Raw genomic sequence first — 19,476 nt, forward strand, 5'->3', positions numbered from 1 at the left:
TTTGGATATTATTTCTTGAATGATTAATTGAATGAATGGAATTATATTTATGCATGGGACTGATTCAATTAATTTATTCTAGGTATGCCTTGTGGAAACTTAGTTATCTGGCTGATAGTGCAACTACGCCCACCATTTTCCGTGAGCAACATTATTTCACTAACTTCATCTTAAAAAGGCATCTTTGACAACCTTCTCATGCTTATTTAACTTGATTGAAGGATACATAAATGCATGTATGATGTTGTCTAATGGTATTGAACTAACCATTAAAAAGGCTATCTATTCTCCTCATTCAGGAAGAACGATGTTGAGCTTTAGAGATATTTGAGAGAATAACTGTCATATTGAAACCACTGAAGAGATTGGTTCGAAATATCTTTGTATCACTTCTTACGAATATGGCCAGAAACGTATTCATGGAAAGAGGGAACGCATCCTGAGTGAGTTGTACATCACAGCCATTCAAGCTGTAGAGGCTCACCATGTGGGCGGCCCTATGCTTGATTTCTAGAGTGTTTCATTGCGTTGGCACGACCTTGGGATATCCACGATGACATATGAGGTGTCGTATCCTCAAAGTATCACACGGGCATCCTTTTACCATAAGTTTATGCACTTATCCTAGACATTTATCTTGCAAAGCATGCTTCATGGGGAAGTTGGATCCTCAACCCTCAACTACAAAGATTATTCACGAGCCTCCTAAGTTTCTTCAGATGATTCAAGGGGATATTTGTGGACCTATTCAACCTACACGCAAACCATTCATATACTTTATGGTGTGGGTTAATGCATCTACATGTTGTTCATATGTCTGCTTACTGTCCACACACAATGTTGCCTTTGCAAAACTCCTAGCTCAAGTTTAGGACTCACCACTTTGATTATCCGATTAAGTCGATTCAACTAAATAATGCTGGAAAGTTTACATCACATCTTTCGACGATTATTGCATGTATGTTGGATTAAAATTCAACATCCAGTACCCCATGTTCATACCTAAGAAGCCCTGGCATAAGCTTTCATAAAGCACCTTCAAGTGATAACTCGAACCTTGGTTATGCAAACCAAATTGCCGGTATCTGCTTAGGCAATGCAATATTGCATGCAACCATGTTGGTCCTCTTGAGGTCCACTGCTAGCCAATCTCATTCACCATTACTATTGGTTACTAGGTACGAGTCTAACATCTCCCACTTACGTTTGGGTGGACAGTCTATGTGCCAATAGTGCCGCCACTACGTGCCAAACAAGGTCCTCATAGAAGAATGAGAATCTATGTCAATTATAATTCGCCATCTATTCTTCACTATTTAGAGCCTTTGACAGCTCTTTTTACCGTACGTTTTGCTTGTCACTTCAATGAAACAGTTTTCCCATCGTTAAGGAGAGATAAGAACACTAACGTTTTAGAAGAATATACACACACGCACGCTCTCCTATATATATTATTGAAAGAAGACAACTTAATTAATTCATAAAATCTGCAAAAGATTATAATCATGCAAATATGTCCCTAAGACGGAAGGAGGGTACACATGCATGCAAAAATTTAAAATTTATAAAATTAGAGTAATATTGTGAGACTATGAAAGAGGAGGTAGATTTATAAAAATCAATGCATTATAAGTTATTCTATTTTTTTAACAACTATATTAATATATTATTACAATCAACCCCCCAAGCTCGGTTTAGCGATTTTCAAAATCTCAAGAAATTAGACTAAATTAGTTGATAAAATCCCACTACAAGTAGACTACCGATGTTACTCACTCAAACAGTATAAAACTAGTGTTCATGGACTAACCAATGCTGCTCAAATAGGGACAAGCTAGTACTAAAACACTAGAATGCACTAAAAAGACACTACATAAAAAGAAAAGTGACAACCTTCAAGGAATCACTTAAGTCTGGGTTATATTGATGCATCTTTTGTTGCTTGTAGTACATTACCCATATATTTCTCCTTCATATCCTTTTTTTCTTAAGAGAGATCATGTCCATTTTTAGATCGGGTGTCTCTTTGGGCACCCGACTTTTTTATTAGTTCACCAGTGGAAATGAATTTGATGCTTCATATTATAGCCTTGAATATAATGGCCGAAAAGGACATAACCGAAAGGGTTCGGTGGTTGACAACCAAATGACAAACTGAAAGAACAATGCGTGATTCGCTTAACCAGGTCCAAAAGACATGAGAACCCATGTTTTTTTTTCTTCAAATTTTTTTGCAATCCTTCTGAATTACACGAATGCTCAAGCTTCAGTGGAGATGTTATGACCTAAACCCCTTCTTTTATTCAATTTTAAACTGAAAATACGAAAAATTGGAGGACCTGGAGATGTACTCATATACATATAGATCTCGGTAGAGGAGAGTGGAGATGTTTCTGTGAGTCTGGTAATTGAGTTTGATGGTGTTGAGCGCCTTACGTGCTCTTATATAGTTTTTAGGTAATTCGAATTGGGTTTGTAATGGGGTGATTTTGGAATGGTTTGGGTTTATTTGTGTTGAAAAAATAATTTTAGAAGGAATTGGGCCATGATATTAACATGGGTAACTTATAGAAATTAAATGATTGAGCATGGGCTTATTTTTGTGAGGGTTAGCTTGAAGGGTTGACTTAAAGAACTACCTCGCTTCTTGTTCGCTTGAAATAGAGATCCTAAATTAATCCTGCCTTCCTCTCTCCAATTAATTAGAGATTTTTTAGTGCATTTGAAAACAAGGCGGTATATCACGTGATAATATAGAAGTGAGGGAACATTGAGAAATAGACCCTAAAATAAGACATCAATTATGTTATCCACTTATATTATAACACGTGATATACCTCCTTATATTTCGAGTAGACATAAAAATTCCCAATTAATGCAAATCCATTATCTAATGTTTCTTTTTCTTTTGCTAATAAGGAAAACAGTTTAACCACAATATAATGGTAACTTGGACCGTGTTCGAGCAATCAGAAGATACAATGTAAAGCAGAATAGAAACAAAGTATTAAACAAGTCCGTGAGCTTGGTGGTCTAAGACAAAACAGTGACAAAGAAGCATACGCTTTTATAAATAATTGGCAATTGAAAGTTCGAACCAAGTTATCAGTTGATCCAACCAATTAATATTCCAATACACATGCATACAATACATATGGATATTATGCATACTGTTCGGGCCCAAAATAACAATTTGGGCCGAGAGTGACAAAATGGGACAAGACTCTTGGATCAACAGTCTTCCGGGTGTGTCATGGGCCGGCCAGGCACCTTGTTTAGTTGGTTTCGGTCGAGTCCTTTTGCGAAAAGGAGTGATTTGGATAAAGACGAAGATTGAATCTTTATGTTACCAAGAGTGTTAATGTTGAAGGCACTAGGAGTCAGGAAATGAATCTGGTTCATTACAAAGGTTGGTTCAAGGTCCCAATTGAATTAGGACTAGCCGAATCCTAGTTAGATTAGGGTAAGGAGTCCAAGTCCAGGTATGGTTCTAACTCGGCCAAGAGTAGGTACACTACTATAAAGAGAAGAAGGAGCGGACCATTTAGGCCAATTCAACACATAAACTGCCTTGCGCAAACCCTCGCTCTACGCGAAACCTCTCAACAACCTTGAGATTTTTGTTTTCCTTTTTCGCCATCACACGTTCAGTTTGGATAAACAACACTGTGAAGGCAACTAGCGACACCTTCAGTTAGGATAAACAACATTGGAGCCGTAAAATCAGCTGACCGAGGAGCACCTTCAGTTTGGATAACAGCACTGCGTTAAGGCCGACTAATTTCCTATCCAAGTCTTGGCCGACAAGGATTTTCGAGTCTTTGTTGGTAGAGGTCATCTTATTAGCCTTCTTGACGAAGTGAGGTGTTACATGTTACTGGGCTTGGCACATTGAATGCTAAGTTGTTTATAATTGGATATTCACAAGTTTTAGAGTTCGACATTCTGACGGCCGAACCACATTTACCATCAAGACATACATCTCTTTTGAGTATTTGTGTCCATATAGTTTGGTGCTAGTTCAGCGTGCTTATACTCTTACGAATATAATCACCATGACCGAACCCAGTGCCAACGATTCGTGAACTTCGTAAAACTAGTAGCCTTGTCTTCAGGCTCTAGAAATCGAAGGCCGAGGCGTGTTTGTTGGAAATGTCCCTAAAACCAATCATATGATGATACTTTACGGACATTTCACATGTTAAACTAATATAGTTTAATATAAAGGGCAAAGATTATTGTTTGAAGCCGTCTCATATAAATGTTATACGCTTAAATGATAAATCCAAGGAATATGTAATTGGGAGAATGCGATCTAAAGAAGTTAGATTCATGAGACCATTCTCTTTCGTATACATATCCTAAACGTTTCTGATCATAGGATTGCCAATAGGGCATTGATAGTCCGTTAAGATCAGTACGTGCTATGTCTTCTCTTAGGGAGAGTGACTGGTCTTGAGTCATTGGTGTGACTGACACCAAGACAAGCATGTAGGTGCTCAATAGAGAATGAGTCCATTGAACACGATCAACAAGGAGTTCTCATACTTATGTCACATGAGAACTCATGGTTGGGATAATACAAAGTAGTCCTTTGACCTGGGCATCATAGTTGTCTTGTGGTTAGGTCCTTAATCTTTGACTATGTCAAAGTCACTCCGTCAGAGGGTGTCCACGACATAATTGGGGTTAAGCCACTTAGCCATGGAGGCAAGTGAATGCGCAACAAGGGATCTCTAACCTTTAAACCGTTTGCGGGAGAATACTCTATGATATAATTAAGAATCTCTGGCCAGAGTATGAATGAGATTTAGGAAATTGTTCCAAATCATATTCAAGGTAATCATATAAGTAAGAGAATCACATTGGATAATAGACATGAATAAACTATCAAACCAAACAATGTGGTCAAGAGTATTGTATTAGAGAAAGACCGTATTGCATTGTAATCCTAAACTGAATAGGTTCTCCACCTCTTCTAATTAGCTTGGGTAACCATGACATACTGCTAGGTGTCACTCATGGTTTGTGGAAGCCCTAAACGTGTATAATCACTAAAGGGAGAATTGAAAGTAAGTTTCAATTCACAATCGATTTGAAAGAGTTCTAATCGCCCATTGCCTCGCTAAAAGGAACCTAATGGATCGTACACCGTGTAAGGTAGATATTGAAGAAACAATGGAGATGAGTAAGGATAATTAAATGGTTTAATTATTTATGGCAAGGATTAATTAACATGTTAATTAATCAAAAGAATAAAGTTCGTTAAAGACCTCGGGTTAGTTTTGGGCCTTAAGGCCCAATGGGCTTCGAATGTCAAACTCATTGACTTAAGTTGTATGACAACTTAATGACTAATAATTCTAAAAAGCCCAAACAGCCCAATAAAACCCTATAGCCGGCCATATTGATAAATGAGTGGGTTTTGGACTTATTACAAGTTTGCCACTCCAATGAAGGTAGGTATAAATGTGACTTTATAGCATTTTCTTCATTAGGGTTTCTTTTAGAGAAAAGATGAGAACACAATGTCTCTCCCTTTCTCTCTAGGAGGCCGGCCCCCTTGGAGGAGATTAGCTAGCAATCTTCCCTCTTCCAAGGTCACTCATCTCTTCTTCGAGTCTCTCCTTGGTGTGGAAAAATTAAAGATTCTCAACTTTGGGAACTTGGAGAATCCTTTCAACCATTCTCATCCAAGAAATCCATGGAGCTAAGAAGCAAGGAATGAAGGCCCTTTCCTTGGGTGATTAGCCTTTGCTTATGCAAAGAGGAATCAACAAAGGTATAAAATTTCTCAACTCACTTTGTTCTTGAGTTGAGTGGTTCACCCTTCTACTAGGCTTTGAATTTCATGGGTAATGTTTTTTTTTGAGTGCATACAAGCATGATTCCGCCTTTAATTGTTAATTGCATGCCATATATGTTGCTCAAATGAACATGTTTTTCACAAAATTTCCTTCAGTGTTCCTTCATTTTCCGCAATCACAAAATTGAAAAGTCAGCAGGGTGCCCAACGCTACATCAACATATTTTTCTCCTCGGCCGAATTTCGCCTACGAGTTGGTACGCCCTGCACACAACTGAAGGACGTAGTTAGCTTTTTAATTACTCGGCCTGTGTGCCACGTAGGCTTAGTTTTTAAGGTCAACATTTTGGCACGCCCAGTGGGACATAGTGCTAAAATTACGAAGTTCATGACCCTTGAGACACAATTGATTAAAAAGCAAACAATCATGGGGAAGTCCACGACAAACCCTCCACTTACGGCCTAAAATCCAGATCATGATGGTTTGTCACAGACGCAGAATCCTCATGCTGCCATCACACCTGAAGCCACAAACGTTACATGCCAAGAAAGAGAACTCAGTCTCGGCGGACAGGCTCGTGATGCAGAGATCACCGCCAAAACAACAAATGGAATTTTTGTCAAAGGAATAGTAAAGGATTGTGACAAGGATGGTGGTAAAGCATTTGATCTGCCGACTAGGTCGTTTTTTCGAAGACGTCTTGAACAGCAATCTCGACAGTTTGAGCAAACTTTTAGCCGAGAAATAAAAGGGATACTCGAAGAAGTACGAGGTTATAGAGCCGTGCATACTAGATTGCTCGAGGTCCTGGTTAGCGATACCCAGAATATTAGGTACGTTGATCGATCCAGACAACCTATTCCAAAGAACAATCCATTACCAACATTACCAATCGAGACAGGATCTGCTCAGCTTAAAATGATTGATCTAGACAAAAATGGTGGATCAAACAGCAAAGCGGACAAATTCAACTGAGATGCCGAAACGGCATCCATCGATATAGTTGAGGTCTAAAAGATGATTGATTCGGCCTTATAAAAAGGGCTGAAGTTTCCAAAATTCATCCATCCATATCCAACTTATGTAGAAAAGTTCGAATACCCTAAAGGCTTTAAGATCCCAGATTTCAGCCTTTTTGCTAGAGAATCGTCTCTATCCTCGTTACAACATATAGCTCGGTTCACCGCGCAATGCGGAGATGTTAACAATGACTTCTATAAATTGCGATTATTCAACTTTTCGTTGATAGGCTCGACATTCGGGTGGTACATCAACCTTCCACCTAACTCCATCCAGAGTTGGGATGAGTTAGTTGAAAAGTTCCATGAGCAATTCTATCAGCCGGGAATGGAAATGTTAGTTTCTTCATTGGCCAGGATGGCTTAAGCTTCTGACGAATCACCAATGGATTATCTTACAAGGTTTAAATTGGCCAGAAACTGGTGTTGAGTACCTCTCCCTGAAGTTGAATTTGTCAGGCTCGTCTTGAATGGGCTAGACGTGGAATACAAAAACAAATTCCTAGGGAAAAACTTTCGAGATATGTACGAGTTAGCTCAACACATCGAATAATATGATTATCTGCTCCGAGAGGAAAAGATCTCGAAGTCCTCATCTCGAGGGACAATCTATAAGAACCTTACAATCAGTTATGCATCATTCGAAGTTGAAGAACCCCAATGTGTCAACATAGACCCGGCTGAAATAGTGATTGATAAGCCTTATGTATGCAAGGCATTGAAACATGCCAACTTTAAAGATGTCAAGACATGCTCGGCCAGTGTAGAAGCCGCCGTTAAAATGTCAAAGGTCGATGCCATCTTCATCCAGTTATTGAGTGCTAAAATTATCAAGCTTCCACCAGGACATAATATTCCCAAGGCCGATGAATTAAAAGGAAAAATTTATTGCAAATACCATAACTCGAATAACCATACAACGAACAACTGTGCCGTGTTTCGCGATGCCATCCAAAGATGGATCGATAGGGTGAACTCAAGTTCCCTGAAAAGAAAATAGGTGTTGACACCAACCCATTTTCTACGGCGACAATAAACATGGTAGACGCTCGTTTGCTTGGGGATAAAGGAAAAGGAAAGGCCGAGTTCGTCCCAATACGGTTCATCCCAAAACAAAATCCTCGACCATGTGGGAAAATTGATTTATTCTCAAACAAGCCGCCCCAGATTCAACTGGGCCAGCAGTTGTCGAATCAATGTCGAGCTCTAGCGCTGAGGAAATTGAAGAGCCAATGATCCTATGTAGTCGATGCAAAATGAGTGTTGAGCCGAAAGAAAAACTAAGTCAAATAGGTATACCACAACAAGCGCCCATAACTGCAATGACGCCCCAACACGTGCTTGGAATAGGCCAATGTCATAAGGTCTTTGAAAGGCTTGGTCCTCAGGTCCAAGATACTAAGCCATCTTCTGCAAGATGATGTCTTGATTTCAACGCGCTGTTTTATAATGAAGATTATTATGCGCGTAGCTCTGGCAGTTCAAGTTTACTCGTAACCCAGTGCACCTTTAGACCTCCTAAGCCTCGCGATCAACATTGGTATACCTATAATTCCCCTAACGATGTATACACTACGCTGACCAAATCACAGAAGTGAGGGCGCCAAAGAATGGATTGTATGGCTTGCCGATAAGCAGCCCAGGATACTTTGGCCCCCAAATGGTAGCCGAAGGAAAAAGCCAGCAACGAAAACGAATGATAGCCTTCGACGATTATGACCGAATTGCTCCAAGGAAGAAATGTAGTTAGTCGTGACCTTGAAATCACGATTGAGGAATCCGAAAAGTGGATCAAATTCCTCTTTTTGCTTGGGGAAATGAAAGCTTTCCTTGAGTGCTTTTAGAAGGAAACCGAGAGCAAACTTCTTTCGCTATCCATACAGGAATCGTTGATTAAAGTAAGATAAAATCTACATCCGCCGTTCCTCTGGGAGGCTATAGGGTAAATGTGAGAGTTTCACAAAAATCATTAGGCTAATGACTTATACGGTTTGCCGAAAACATGTTAAGATACTATTGACCTCATTCTAACTTGTCCAGATGCTGAACGAATCATCCAAAAAACTTCGAACCCGGGGTTCAAAGCTAGGTTCCAACATATATGCGAGGCTCGAGTCATTGGCTTTAATGTCGATCCATATACTGATATTGACGCAGCCGAGCTTCCCTTCTTTTTCCAGGACCTTGGATATTTGCGGTATCATTTTGAAGTCTTTTTAGCTGTCTCATTTTTCGGCCTAACGATGATGAGACAGAACATGTCACACGATTAGATGCTTACCTTGACACCAGAGATGCGAGTAACATGTATCAGGAGCAAGCCCGTGTCATGACACAAATCCCTTACCCAGTTCCGATTTCAGATGAACTCTAGACCGATGAACAAAATGAGAAAACTCCTGTAAGAATATCACTGAAACATACTCTAACGACAGCCGAGGAAGGAGAAACTGACACCCCTCAAACAAATCAAGAACGAGAGGATCCCAAAGAAGAGGATCCAGAAGAAGAAGAAGATCACGGACAGATGGGCCATTCCATCCTTAACAACATGGAAATCAGTATGGTCCATGTCTTATCTGTCGATTTTTAGCCAACCACGCCCCAACCAAATTCCTTGGACGCTCAAAGCGGTTCTTGCTAAATTATTCCCTCATTCATCATCGGTTAATCTTCATCACTTGAAACTGTTATATGTTACAGCTCACATTAAGGGGTATACAGTTTCCAAAATCTTTGTCAACTATTGCTAACGGTCAATATCATGCCCGTCTTAATCATGAAGGCACTATGTCGCTCTAATAACGAACTTATTCTATCGGGGGTCACCATGAGTAGCTTTGTCGGAGACAAATCCCAAACTCAGTGTTTCCACTAGAAGTTAGTATCACAGGGCATAATCACATGACCGTATTTTTCATAGTCAATTCTAAGACTAAGTATAATGCATTACTTGGCCGGGACTGGATCCATCAAACAAGCTGCATTCCCATGTCGTTATATCAAGTACTCATCTTTTGGGATGGTAAATTGGTCACAGTTCATCCGGCCGATAATTAGCCGTTTGAAGCTAATATGATCCAAGCTCGATACTACAACAACCATGTTAGCTACATTACTTTATAGGGTTTTAACAAAGATGGTTGGCCGACTAGGATCTCAGTTCAGAAAGCCACAAGATTGGCCTCATTTCCAATCCCGATGATTGATGCTAAATAGGACGAACGTCGGGCCGCTGTTTCATCTATCATGGAACGACTGCTGGCCCACTAGTATACTATTTCCAAATAACCAAATTCGGGTGTAAACCTTGTAGAGTTTCTCGCCGAATGAGATAATGGTCCTATCCTTTCCCTTGACAAAGTTCGAGCTGCATCAGCCAAGCTCGAGGACATTTGGCCCTAAGTCAATGACCCGTTAGAGTAAATAAATGTTGGAACGACTGATAACCCTCGACTGTTATTTATCAGTGCTTTGTTATCCCAACCCATGAAAATCGAACTTCGTAAATTATTAAACAAATTTAAAGATTGTTTTGCTTGGAGTTACCATGAGATGCCTGTTCTAGATCAAACCCTCGTCGAGCACGAATTACGCATTAAACTTGGTTGTAAACCATTTCGCCAACCTCCTTGGGTATTCTTGACTGAAGTTCAACTCAGCATAAAAGATGAACTGGTTCGACTTTTAAAGTCAGGTGTATTTGGACCGCTCGATGCGTCGAATGGTTGGCAAATATAATACTAGTACTAAAGAAAAACGACGCTTTAAGTATTTGCATCGATTTCTGTAATCTGAATTTGGCAACTCCCAAAGATGAATATCTAATGCCAATTTCAGATTTATTAATTGACGCTGCAGTTAATCATGAAATGTTGTTCTTCATGGATGACCATGCTGGTTATAACCAAATCTTCATCGCCGAAGCTGATGTCCACAAAACTACCTTTCGTTGCTTGGGGGGACTTAGAACCTATGAATGGGTAGTCATGCCATTCAGCTTAAAAAATGTTGGTGCTACATACCAACGTGCTATGAATGCCATCTTTCATGACCTAATTAGCACGGTCATAGAAGTATATATTGATGATATGGTAGTCAAATCAAAGGGCCGCTGAACGCATCTAGATGATCTTCGGTAATCTTTCCTTCGTATGCACCGACATAATCTCAAAATAAACCCGACCAAATGCATTTTCGACGTATTGGCTGGTAACTTCTTGGGATTTCCCATTCACCATCGTGGCATTGAGGTGGACATAAATAAGGCCCAAGCAATCATTGACGCTCCACCCTTGACGAACAAAAAGCAACTGCAGTTTTTATTCGGCAAGATAAATTTTCTCCGTCATTTCATAGCCAATTCGATAGGAAAAATAAAGGCGTTCTCGACGCTTTTGAAACTCAAGGATTTGGATTAGTTCGAGTGGTGTGACAAACATCAAGCGGCGTTTACACAAATTAAGGTTTCCCTTACAACCCCACCTGTCCTTGTATCGTATCAGTGCGACCAACCTCTTAAGCTATACATTTTGGCAGCCACAGAGTCCATCGGTTACCTTTTTGCACAAGACAATGATGTTGGGCGTGAACAAGTCTATCTCAGTTAGAATCTTAACTCACCTGAAATCAATTATTCAACCGTAGGAAAACTTTGCCTGGCTTTGTTTTTTGTTGCGTCTAAACTTTAGCATTACATGCTCAATTCCGTCACTCAGGTCATCGCCCAAACTGATGTTATTCGGTATATGCTCACTCAACCAATGGTGAAATGCCGAATTGGGAAATGGACAATGGCATTGTCCGAATTTATTTTGCAATACGTGCCCCAGAAGGCCATCAAAGGGCAAACATTGACCTATTTCTTAGCTTAACATCCTTCTCCAGATGGTTTCGGGGGCACTGACGTGGAAATCGGCATGGTGAACACATGTGACAATTATTGGACGATGAATTTTGATGGCTCTAGCACTTCAGCCTCAGTCGGTGTTGGCATTGTCATTCAATCCCCAGATCAACACCGTTGGTATTTCTCTCTTAAGCTCGATTTTGATTGTACAAATAAGCTGGCCGAATATGAAGCATTTATTATCGGCTTCCATGTTCTTCATGACTTGAGGGCAGCCCGCGTACTCGTCCTCGGTGATTTGGAACTTGTGATTAACCAACTCAATAGAACTTTCTGTTGCATGAGTTGTACTTTGGCACCCTATCACATGGTTGCCAGCTATTTGGCTAAGTCATTCGATGGTATCATGTTCAAACACATCTCCCGTAGGTGAAACATCAACGTGAACGAACTGGCTCAAATAGCCTCCAGTGCACAACTTCTGAGAGGCATGCTAGGCGGGCTACATCTGTAATACGACAATTGCACCCGACCTTAGTTAATCAACAAGTTCTCCAACATGACTACATGATTCGTACACAAGTAATGTCTTTACCTTTGTTGTTAGAACGAGGTGATCCTATATATATGTGTGCTGTTGAAACATTACCTGACGACTTGAGAAGGTCAATCATGCGATATCTCAATAACCCTAGTGACAAACATGACTGAAGAACAAGGGTTCGTGCCACAAATTACATGTTGTATCAGAATAAGTTGTACCAGAAAGGTGAGGATGGGTTATTTTTATTATGCCTTAGCCCGCAACCCAAGCAATTATAGAAGTACACGAAGGAATTTGTGGGGCTCATCAATTTGGACGAAATATGCGATGACTGCTTCGACGACACAATTATTTCTGGCTAAGTATATTGAAGGATTGTATCAAGTACGCACAAGGATGTGTAGATTATCAAATTCATGGACCTATACAAGGAGTTCCGACCGAATTACTTCACTCAGTCACCAAACCTTGGCCGTTTAGAGGATGGACCATAGATGTAATTGTCAAAATTATGCCGTCTTCAGGATCAACTAAGCAAGCATGGATAATTGTTGCAACATACTAGTTCACCAAATGGGTCAGGGCAAAGTCATACGTCGAGTTAACATCTAAAGAAGTTTGTGATTTTATGGAAGAAAATATCATAACCAGATTCAGTGTGTCAGAAATAATCATAACGGACAACGGTACAATCTTTACATCCGATAGATTCAAAGAGTATACCGCGAGTTTAAAAATCTGGCTCGAATAGTCCATACCGTATTACCCACAAGCAAATGGATATGTTGAAGCAAGTAACAACGTATTGATTGGCATTTTTGAAAAAATGATAAAAGAGAAGCCTGGTATGTGGCATTTAAAGTTAAATGAGGTTTTATGGGCATATCGGACTTCGCTCCGATTAGCAACATGGACAACCCCGTATGCGTTAACTTATAGACATGACATGATGTTACTAGTCGAGTTAAATATAAATTCATTGCGAGTAATTGAACAAAGTAGTCTATTCAATGCTGAATATAATCAGTCCATGAGACAATAGTTAGAAGACTTGGAGGAACTGGACTCGATGCTTATAATTTATTGATGGTGTAGAAAAAGATTGCAAAACGAGCTTATAATCAATGGGTCAGACAAAAAAAGTTCGGCAAGGGAGAGTTGGTTTGGCAAACCGTATTGCCTGTAAGAATCAGAGATCCTAGATTTGGGAAATGGTTGCAGAATTGGGAAGGACCGTTCATCATCCATAAAGTCCACGACAATGGGGCATACCACCTTAAAGATCAAACCGGTCTAATTTATAAACTGCCAATCAATGGGAAATTTTTAAAGAAATATTACCCAGTCACTTAGGAAATGCAAGAATAAAAGTTCATCTTATTAAATTCGCTAAAAGGGTGTACAAATAGAGTTGGCCGACCAGTTTACAGCTAAGCAGTTCTATGGTGATGAAGGAAAAAAGGCTTCAAGGGCAGCTTTCAACTCCAACCACCTCACTTCGCCCATTGTGACCTCAGCTTGCTGATTTCTCTTATCCATCTTCAATTGCTCGATCCACTTCACACTAGTCGCGTATTCAGTCAAGCAAGATTTGTTCGACTCGAAATCCTTTGCGAGCTCTGAGGCCACTATCGACCTTCGATTTTGGAGTTCGGCAATTTGATGATCAAGGTCGGCCAATTATTCTTTCTTTGACTTTAGTAGCTCGACATTCGGACAAAGAGTTTCCTGAATGACCGGTGTAACCTTCAAGTTGTATTCGGCCAAAAAATCTCTCTTAAAGATACCAAAATATTCTCGGGTTCGTTTTAGGATAGAAGATACTCGAGAGACAACTTCATTGCTCAGACGGCCGTCGGCTGCAAAGTTATTCAAACACTTTCCTACGGAATCAAGGCCTTTGCGTTCAATTATTTAAGCGGCCAAGAGGGACAAGAGCTCTTGTAGCTTGGCAATGGCATTTGTCTCGACCAAACCTGTTGTAGCGACGGAGGGACCGACTATCCCTGAAGAACTGGCAAAGAGAACATCAAGTTTAACCTCCCAAGAAGGCTGCATTAAGGATATATGTATGTTTAGAAAAATCAAGCTAGAAGAATGGTAAAAAAGGGAAAGTTTGCTCTGAAACTTGCTGAGATGACACTTCGGCCGTGTCTGCTGGTTCATTGCTCGAACCTAGAGAACTTAGTGGTCGAGCCCAGTGTTTAAGAGAGCCTCTTAATTTACATGGCTAATGTAGGCTATCCACATTCGATGGCCACTGAGGTGGCCAAGAAATATAGATAACACCCTTCAGCGCGTAGAATTTTTGGTGAAATGAATAATCGGGCACCTGACATTTAATATTTTTCTCGGCTTAGACTTGTTATAATAGAAGTAACGTGAGAAAGTGATTAAGCCTTACAAAAGCCGAAGCAATCTCTTGAGGGAGAATGCCAAAATTTTAATCTTGAAGATGAATTGGAGTCTCTGCTGTTACTTTCGGTTTAGCCAGTGGTGCCCTTACAAGATGGGGACCAGCTTCAGCCGAGGGAGTTTTGTCTCGACCAACCATTTCGACCACTGATTGGGGATTTGGGGGAGTTTTCTCGGCTAGTCGTGGCCCCCTCACTAGTCGGTGGCCTTCGCTCTCATGCTTCTAAAACAATAGGGGAGTCAGTCATCAGATAAGATGTTTTAGATAAGAAGAACATTATAAAATGTTGCACTTCTTCTTCCAGGATGATCGTTACAACTTTCTTTGGATTAGAGGGATAATTCTTTTCGGTAGTCAGAGTCGTCTTTTTCGGGGTGGCAATCATTGTGCCGACTTCGGTGTAAGCAGCTGCTGATGCTGAAGTTACAAGTTGCTCGACAACTGGATTTATGGCCGGCTCAATCACCAGGTCTGGTTGCACAGCGGCTGAAGCCTTGACGATAGTAGGGGGAGAAACATTGGAAGCAGTTCTTCTAGTGGTTTGACTGGAGATAATGTGAATCTCTCGCTCCCATTTCTTAGCCAATTTCTTGAAGCATGTTTTGGGCCAAGGAGCGTCTCTGTTTCAGCTTCTGGGTAAGGGCGTTTGCACAATAAAGTCGACATAGCAGTTGTCACATTTTTCACAAGAGGGGTGAATTTCCTTTTAGCCATGGCCATCACCACCGCCTTGGTCCGTTGCATGAGATGACCACCTGATAACACTGAGTGAGTAAAGCTCGAAATAAAAGGAAGAGCAAGAAAAGGAAGAGCAAGAATGAATATACCTTGGGCCATTTCTTTGGGTTTTGGAGTAAGAACCTTTTTTCGGGCGATCGTAAAAAGTTTCTTTTGAATTTCTTCAGCCGGCGTATGGAAGAAATCCTTAGTGTAAGCATCCCACCACTCGACGAAGGTGTTGGTACACCGAGATTTTAGTTGTCTCGGCCAAAGACGGAATTTGGTGCGCCAAATGGTGAACTCCTTTTCGGCTGTCTCACATTCCCTTTCTGAGGAACCAGAAATGTGTTCTTGGTTCAAAAGGGATCAAGATGAAAGGAATGGCAAGGGGCACCCTTGGAGATAGCCTAGTTGGCGGGTCAGGAAATTGGGGTGATAGACCTCCCAACTACCTCGCCGAGCTTTGCAACCATAAGGTAGGTAGCGAATCATGATGAATGACCCCCAGAACTCCTAAAGATTAGCATCCTCGACCGCTTCCCATGCTGATTGTGGAAGAATGATGGAAGATGGGTATGTCCGGCAACAGTAGATTTGGAATTCGTCGTCAGAGAAATCTTCTAGGCCATAGAAATATCTGAAGATTTCTTTAGCCGAGTGAGTAGGGATGGGGTGGGAAGCCAATTCCAGACCTATAGCTGTGGAAGAATTAAAGCTTGGGAAGGTTTGAAAAGTAGACTTGTAACCAAAGCTGGAAAACCCATAATGGGCCGGTTTGATGGGGGTTAATTTTCCCGAAGGTTGTTTCGTCCAAACATCGGGTAAGGTTGGCAATGACAGCTGGACTGAGAGCCAAGATGTGACCGCTAGCCATGGTCTCGACAACATGCATGTTCTCGACCAAGCACTTATTCTATTTGTTGTACTAGTAAAATAAAAAAGCTGTATGTTCTCCTTTCTTGAGGTCTTCTCTTTCTGAACCGGTAAAGTGGGTGATCAAGGTGTTGTAATTGAAAAAGTTTTTGTACAGTTTCTGAAATTCCTCGTTTGAAGGCCTTTGATCTCATTTTGTTAGGACTTCATCGGCGCGTTCCTTAAATACCATTTTCAGGTCCAAGTCAAATTTGTACCCAGCGAGAGAGGTATCAACCGAGAGGCGGTTGGAGAGATGCCGAGTATGGCAGTCATGTCTAGAATCGTTGGGCCAAAAAGGTTGAGGGGGAGAACTATTATGTTGGTGGTCGAGCACCAAAAGCTTAATGCATCCATCATGAACTCTCAATCCAAGCTCATCTTGATGGTCGAAAGTTTGATGACATAAAAAATGCCAAGATCATTCCACTCGCCGTCGAAATATGGCTCTATTCGAGTCACCCAGGTGCCCCAGGCTGAAGTGGTAGAGGGCCAAATGCCTTAGGGTCTGGCCGATTCCCACTTCAACCAGTCATACCCTTGGAGTAAAGGTTTTAGGCAGTGCTCCTTAAGCATGTTGGTGATTGTTTCTGGAACATCATCCTTGAATAATGGGCCTAGGGTTTAGTGAGAGGCGTTTGGCTCATCCTCAAATTGGATGGTTTTGATTGTATTTCGGTCGATAATATTTTGACATTTGTTGCATTCCTCGACTAACTTGGTGATGAAAACGTTGGCAGCCATTGGAGAAGATGAAGGTTTTCTGGAAATTGAAGGTTGGTTTTCTGGGTTTTGAAAGAGAATGGCAAAGAGACGCAAGAGAAAATGGTAAAGGGATTTAAGGGTTCTGAAAGCGTAAAAGGTTTGAATGAGGAGAGGTGAGTATTTATAGGCATTTTGGGAAGATCATCGGTTTAATATTTAAAGTAAGGGATGAAATCGACCGGGGGATTTAGTAATTATGATGAATGTTCAAAGAGTCTAGGTAAAGGGACCAGAAAACTTGCAAATCGAGACTACATGATGGTGTGTGACGGTGATCTTAATGGTGAAGAGATGTTTGGGTATCCGTACATCTAAAAAAGGCCAAAATTCTCATGTCAAGGTTATAATGATAACGTGTGGTAAAGTGTTGAGGCGACGTTTCAATATTAAGAAAGAACAAACATGTTAAGGAGATGCCACATGGCAGGGTGTCTGACAAAACTTAGATCGTGCAGTCATGCTTCATAAATGTGCCTCGTTTTTTGTTGTCTTCTAAAGATATGTTAAGGGATTGATTTCACTTCTTCAAGGTTGATACTTAGCCAAGAGGTTATAAGCTGACTACCTCAGAAACAAGGGGGCAATGTTTGGGCCCAAAATATTGCTCCCTTGCTTTTGAGTGACAAAATGGGCCAAGACTCTCTAACCAGTAGTTTTCCAAGTGTGTCATGGGTGGGCCAAGCACCTTGTTTAGCTAGTTTCGGTCGAGTCCTTTTGTGAGAAGGGGTGATTTGGATAAAGATAAAGATTGAATCTTTATATTACCAGGAGTGTTAATGCTGAAGGCATTAGGAGTCAGGGAATGAATCTGGTTCATTATGAAGGTTGGTTCAAAGTCTCAATTGAATTAGGACTGGCCGAATCCTAGTTAGATCAGGTTAATGAGTCCAAGTCCGGTTATGGTTCTAACTTCGCCAGGAAAAGGTACACTACTATAAATAGAAGAAGGAGCGCACCATATATGACCTCTTCAATTCAACACACAAATTGCCCTGCACAAACCCTTACTCTACGCGAAACCTCTCCACAACCTTGAGTTTTTTGTTTTCCTTTTTCGCCAACACATCTTTAGTTTGGATAAACAGCACTGTGAAAGCAACTGGTGACACCTTCAGTTTGGATAAACAACACTGGAGCTGTAGAATTAGTCGATTGAGGAGCACCTTCAGTTTAAATAAACAGCACTGCGTTAAGGCTGACTGATTACCTATCCAAGTCTCGGCTGACAAAGATTTTCAAGCCTTTGTTGGTAGAGGTTATCTCATTAGCCTTCTCGGCGAAGTGAGGTGTTACAAGTTACTGGGCTCGATACATGGAACATCGAGTTGTTTATGATTAGATATTCACAAGTTTTAGAGTTCGGCATTCTGACGGCCGAACCACATTTACCATCAAGACATACATCTCTTTCAAGTATTTGTGTCCGTATAGTTTGGTGCCAGTTCGGCGTGCTTATACTCTTACAAATATAATCACCGTGACCGAACCCGGCGCCAATGATCCATGAACTTCGTAGGACTAGCAGCCTTGTCTCCAGGCTCTAGTATCCAAAGGCCGAGGCGTGTTCCTTCCTCAATCGTAGTCGCAAGATTGAGAAGTCAACAGCACGCCCAATGCTACATCAACATATTTTACTCCCCGGCCGAATTCAGCTGACGAGTTGGCATGCCCTGAACACAATTGAAGGACGTAGTTAGCTTTTTAATTACTTTGCCTATGCGCCACGTAGGCTTGGTAGTTTTTAGGGTTAACACAAACACAAATGCATATACATATATATGAATAGTTACTAGACACAATTGATGGCAACTTTCATCCCAGACTTGCAATGCCCTGGAAAACTGCATATGAAGTAGTTTTGTCCCCTCCCTAGCCTTACTCTGTCCTTGCTGGATCTAAAAACTTTTACAACACTCGAAGTTGTGCAGCTGCTGTAACCACCTTTGTCCCCAACTACCACATTGTGAAGATTTGGATTATAGTTGAATATTGCAACAATCAATTTACAACAAAGTAATAACAATTAATTGAGTTGCAAAATATATATTCAGGGACCGACTCGACAATTTACCCTTTGTAAATTTATATTTTGGCATGGATTCTTAGGCTTAGTTAGTTCATTCTTTGAAATATGATAAAAAGGTGAATGTATTAAAAAAATATTAGCACAAACAAAAAAAACGAAGTATATATACTTTCAACAATAGCATGTGACCAAACTTACCTAGCGCATTGTCGGCTCTAAAGTGCTTTCCTTTAGGCCAGTTATCGGAGTTGAAGGTCCACCCACTAGAGTCTCCAACAGCCTGAGTAATAGCATGTGTATATTCCAGGTGAAGCATTAGACACAACACCACTACCACTTGCACAACCATGGTTGCAGTGGTTCGACCTCTATTGCCTCTTCCCTGATGTGGCCTATTCTAAGAAGCAAAAACAGCTGA

Source organism: Malus sylvestris, chromosome 5 (genome assembly GCF_916048215.2).
Source record: "Malus sylvestris chromosome 5, drMalSylv7.2, whole genome shotgun sequence".
Taxonomy (NCBI): domain Eukaryota; kingdom Viridiplantae; phylum Streptophyta; class Magnoliopsida; order Rosales; family Rosaceae; genus Malus; species Malus sylvestris.